We start from the raw sequence: 6314 nt of genomic DNA on the forward strand, positions 1-6314 counted from the left end.
TATATGAGTATGCACACATAATATGCTATATATGTTTATATATACAAATATTTGTTTTGTATTTGGTTTTTAGCTTAATGTTACTGGGTACAGTTGCTTATCCCCAAGGAATGGGGCTATTAGAAATTTCGGGTAGCAAATACTTTTGACACCTTTAAATCAAATAATAAAATCAGTTATCTTTGCTGAGGCCCACTCTTGCTGGTTGTACTAAAAATTTTCTTTATTCTGGGTTTGACAGACTAACCCAGTCTGAAAGGAGAGAAATTTTGTGAATATTGGGAAGAGGCAGATTTGAGGCTTCTCCAGTCATATAGAGATGATTCAGTCTGGTAATAAAGTTGATCAAATCATGTTTATTTTATATCTAACTCTTGTTCCTATTTGATATTCTGTGGTTACCACCACATTTCTCCTTGCAAGAGGCTAAGCTATGCCAACACTGTTATTTTATCATGCATAATCTTTTTACAGTTCTGGCATGCATTAAACTGTCAGCAAGACGTTCATATTCATGATAGCTGCAGAATACTTGCTGGTTTTTTTTTTTAACTGATCACATATTTAATGGGGTTTTACTTCCAGCGTGTTAGAAACAACAATATTACAGCCCCCTCATATTTTGCTAAAACCACTTAATCTTTAGATAGGAATACATTTTGAGTTTCCTGAACTGTCTTCGTCATAGTACCATTTATCTCTTTTTCTTAAATCTTTCAAGCCTATTAATGTACATTTCCTATAGACAAATCTACATTCTTAGCTCTTCTGACAGATTTATTTCAAGATTAAACTGTTTAAGGGATTGAAATGAATTAATTCTTTAGAAAAGACTTCATGATTAAATTATGGCATTAAGTAATGTTTTTGAAAACATCCTGCACATGTATCGGGAGTCAGATGATTTTAGTCGCTTAGTTCTTGACTTCATCATAGATTGTAAACTCCTCGAAGGCATGGCCAATTTCACTATTGTCTTTGTCAGCTCCAAGCACAATGCCTAGTACATAGTAGGTGCTTAATAAGTGTTTATTGATTGATTTTGTCTTCTTGCTCATTAGAATTACAGTACAGTAGTATATAAGTTAAGTAGATTTTTTCATCCATTGTTTCTTTAATAACATAATTATTTCATGAAAGTTCATATTTCTCCTTGTACAATTTTAAAAATCTAATTTTTAGGTGATTTGCTTGGATACTCTTGATGTTGATGCAAATTTTAATAGCTTAGTATATGATAATCGAGAGTTACTATGACCTAAGAAATTCATTTACTTGTGACCAAAGTGGTAAAAAACAAAAACAAAAACTTCCCTGACATAATCAAGGCTAGTCCTCAGACAAAAACCATGCAGTCCATCATGGATTATTTTCAATATCTTTCACATTTTGTTAGAATTTATTAGGACTTGTGCTGGTATTACCTTTGAGAACTAAGGGTTATTGTATCATGATGAAACATAATAGTAGGATTTTAGAAGGTGCACTATGTGAATTTTTAAGTACTTAGGTTAAATTTACATGATAATAGTTCTCTAGGAGAGAGATATATCCTATAAAATCCCTTTCTTATCTACATTATGTGTCTTAGTGGCAATATTTTGGGTTCAATTCCCTGGGTAACAATGACCCAAATTTAGAAACTCACTAAGATGTTTGTAATTTTCTGTAGGGACAATAATGTCTCTGTGATCTATAGTTTAGAACAACATTTATAAATAGTGACTAGTTACTACCAGCCACTAGATATGGTCTGGGACTAGTAATGAGCCTTCTAAACTCATGTTATTTAAATTACCTGAAAAGACCTCAAAATTCAATATTTGGCATTTTGGAGGAAGGGAAGTCAAGTAAAGTGTTCTGAACAGTTGATTCTCATGTTAATAAGATACTCTGTGATGAAAAGAGGTGTTATAGCTCATAGTCAGCTTTTTTTTTCCCTCAGCTGTGCTATTGCTGACTTAAGCAACTTTAAGTGAGACATTATTTATCAATATTAAGAGCAGAACTATTCATTTACTAGTTTTCCATAATGTAATGTAAAAGTATAACTGGAACCATTATTTATAATTGAGCCAGATTTTTAGACAGCTCTTGCTAAATAGCTACATTGAGATATATATTATTCTTTAAAAAGTCAAGAGTTTAAAACATAAAGCAGAAATCCATAGTGTATAAAGATTTTAGAAGCTCAATGGACAGCTACTTATTGACTCACTGAAATGTCAGATAATGTATTTTAGGTGTTTTTTATTAGAATTTTCACTACAAATGACATTTCAGGGCTGGAAATAATTCATAAGAAAAATAATTTTCAGGTTTGCCCTGATTAAACTGAAAAAGTTTCAGGTGACATGAACTGAATTCTGGGAAAGAAAATAAAATATCATTGTCAACCATTCTTTCTAGAATGTCCTTTCATATAGTCTGTTACAATTGCTGAATTCAGAAGAAGACAAACCTTTATATTACTTCAAAGATTATTACTAGCAATAAATAAGATTCTGGATGCATCAACTTTAAAAAGAAATATATATCCATTGTGTCCCTCATTATATCTCATATTACAATGGTTGTTTCCCATGTTTTTTTTAAAAATGGAAACACATTTTATGTATGGTCTTTTATTACACCCCCTCAAAAAAAAAACAAAGCAAAAAGAAACAATGCTGAAAACTTATCTGACTCAAAGGACAGTTTTTTTTTTCTTTTTAAATGCCTTTCATGCTTCATTGGACCCAGTTCAATTGAACAATTCATAAGTCCCTACTATGTGCATGTCACCGTTCCATTCTGAGGACATAAAAACAAAAGAAAAGCTAAAGAAAGGAAAAAAAAGAAAAAAACAATAATTTCTGTCAAGATTTATATAAACCCTCCATAAGTTTTCTTAGTCGTTGACATAAGAGTGAGATTTCTTCTCCACATCTATCCACAAAACAATGTACAATCTATAATTTCTAAATCAATTATCACATTACTCCTGATTCACATTAACTGAAAATTTATATAAGAACCTTTGAAATTTAAGCAACTCAAATGATTGAGTTGAGCCGTATCTTACAGAATAGGTTTTCAAAAAATACATCTTAGATGAATCAAGGAATTCTAAATATTCTAGGCTGAGGAAATAGCTTGGAGTGTAAATCACAATATAGAGTTATCACTAAAACACAAGTGAAGAAGACTGGAAGTGCAGTTCTTTGCAAGCTTGGATAGACAGAATCAAAAGGTAATTACAGTTTCTCAGACAGATTAATAATGCATCTCAGCTTAGGTAGGCTCTGTCCCCTGCCAATCCTTATGAATCATAGCATAGTAGCTGATGCTGAGTGCCTTGCCAGTAGACATGATGCCATATTCATCCTGATATTTTTCCAGGATAAACACTTTCCTCTAAAACAGCAATAGAAAGAGCACAGTAATCTGGTTTTAGGAAGATCACTGGCAGTGAGTTCTTTAGTCTGCATTGATAATCATTATTACCCCTGATGAATCAACCTGGGACTTAAAAATTCAGTGAGTTACATTTTCTCAGGTTTCTTTCATTTAAAACAAAAGAATCCTAGTTTTGAGAACAATAATTTATATATTTTATAAAGATCAGATTTTATCATATAATATGATTGGTAATTTAGATAGAGTCTGTGGGAGGCAGCATTCTATAGTGGAAAGAAAATGGGCATTGTACTAACAAGAGCTCATATCAGTTTCTGCCCACGCCACTTACTAGCTATGGGCCTTCAGCATGTTTCCTTAACCTATGGAATGGCATTTTAAATATTATTTATTAAAAATAGTTGGTGAAGGATCCAATTCACCTTTAAAATATTGTGAACAAATGATGTTAATATTTTAAAGTGTAAAAATTAGAATTTAAAAAATCTCCTTAATTTTCATATTTATGCCAGATTCTTTTTGTTTTCCCTTGAAAGTTCTAAACAAGTGACTGACTTTTCCACTTAGATTTTACCTGTATACACATGGCCTATGACAGAATATAGGACAGAAATATTTATTTAACTGTGTGCTTCATCTACAACATTTCAGAGTGTCATTAAAACAAATAAAATCCAATTCAAATAGTAGCATTACAAAGAATAATGAATTGATTTAATTAAATCAAATAGATGACATTGGCAAGAATACCCAAAAGTTGTTTATGTTTTTTTTTTCTTCAGTAGGCAGGACACTTTCTATTGCCTACCTTTCAGAGTTAGCTTTTCCAAACAGCTCAAAATGCAAAGCTAGACCAGAGTCCCACCAGGGAAAAAAAAACCCATTGTGTATGGAATTACATTTTCCAAGCTGTGCATTAGTAAGGTAATAGAGATCCTTACACAGAAAATAGAATTTTCTTATTTATTTTTTCTTCCTTACAGTCTGAGGCAGTGTTCAAAGAAAAAAAAAGAAAAAAAGAAAAATACGGTGATTTAGTTTAGGGTCATTAATTGAAAACACTCACCCTGTGGTTTAAAGTGCTAGCTAGTGATTCACCCGGGAAATTATTTTATTGTTGTTAAATCTGTAGTTACCTTGCCAAGGTTGAAACTGTTAATTGAATCCATAAGATGTTTTTCTTATATATTGAGGATAACATAAAGGTCTCCTATAACTGCATTCCTTGTGCCTTGATAGGAATTATTGTAGGAGCTAGATGTGAATGAAGGGCTTTTATCAGTTTCTAATCTTATATTTTGAAGTGTGAATTGATCTCAATATGAGCTGAATTTGCTCATTAAGTGATAGGCACTTTATTAAGATTAGCTATGGACCAAATGAAAATTCTAATATCATTTTTTTTCCTCTAACTATCCCATTACTTGATTTTTCCCTATTTAGAAAATACTCACCTGACCACATAACATTATCTCCCCTTTTCCAGGTTCATTGTCCCTACTAATCAGCATTATTTTATATTAGATCATTTACAATTTTACTTTAGAGTTTCCATTGACATTAATACCTACAATGTTCAAGTTTGTTTTCATTTTATTCCTTTCTCCTTTGTGCTCCAGTAACTAAGCATTAGTACAAAGAAATTAACATACATAATATCATTATTGACAATCTCATTTGTCATTTACTTATTCATTTGGATTTGTAGTTCTTTCTCAATGCTGGCAAAGAGTGAATTGTGCTCAACATTTACTCTCCATAGACAAAGATGCTAAGCTGAACCCTGACACTACTGAGCCAATCATTTTAGCCATCTTGGTGATCAATAAGAATTGTTGTGGTTGGATTGATTGTGTGGCTACCGCCTATAGGTTTAGATAGCCCAATTTTCAACCTATGGGTCAGGGATTCTGGGCCATTGTTAAACATCCATTCAGAGGTAAATGTTTATGTTTTATTGTGTAACTTAGAAATGGAGCCATGTATTAGTTTTAAAGTCAAAGGACTTGGGATCCATTATTTACTATTTCATAACTTTTGTCAAGTTAACTTCACTTCTCAAGGCCTTACTTCGTACATCAGTAAAATATGAGTATTGATTATGGACCTTTCTAACTTTAGAATTAGAAAATCTGATTTCAATCATAGGATTCTAGAGATGAGCTGGATAGAGAGAACAGGATGGTGAAGGATCTTAAGACCATTGCATAGGAGGATCAATGAAAGAATTAGACATATTTATCCTTGAGAAAAAAAGTCTTAGGTGAGACATGATAGTCTCATACATGTCTGTATGTCTATGCTATAGGGGCTGGACCACACATTGTTTATTTCATGCCCTTTTAAGACATTTCACACTTGTCTTGCTTGAAGATTTCCCTCTGGCAAGGCAGCTTCTGAGGAGTTTGACCAGCCATGGCCACTGATTGAGCATAAAAGTTTTTGGAGTAAAGCAAGGAATGGAAGATTGGCCATATCTCAAAGTGTGAGGAAAAATGCATTCTCAGAGGTGTATGCACTAATAGGTACCTTTCAAAAAATAATAATAAATTAAGCCCAAACCATAGCTGTGGGCTGCTTTGTGTCTCAGGTGGCTGGGCCCAACAAAGGGACATTACTTACTTGTGACTTCCCCAACAGACCATGGCTTTGACAGTAAGTGCAGTGTTGAAGTCTTCTGAGTAATAGGCCTGCCACCCCTTTGTAGGCAAACTTGTAGACCAGTTTCCAGATGAAGTTCTGTCCTTGTTTTTCTCACTTATGTTTACTGAATTCACTGTGTTTTAAACTTAAAGTAGTTGGGAGTGTGGATGCATATAAGAAGAGAAACACATGCTGGTGTGTAAAGGCATTTTTTTTGGTTAATCACCAATACTTGGGTATGGATCATATGATAAGAACCCTTTAGGTATCTG

The sequence above is a fragment of the Vombatus ursinus genome, unplaced genomic scaffold, assembly GCF_900497805.2.
Source record: "Vombatus ursinus unplaced genomic scaffold, bare-nosed wombat genome assembly UNPS02014770.1, whole genome shotgun sequence".
NCBI lineage: Eukaryota > Metazoa > Chordata > Mammalia > Diprotodontia > Vombatidae > Vombatus > Vombatus ursinus.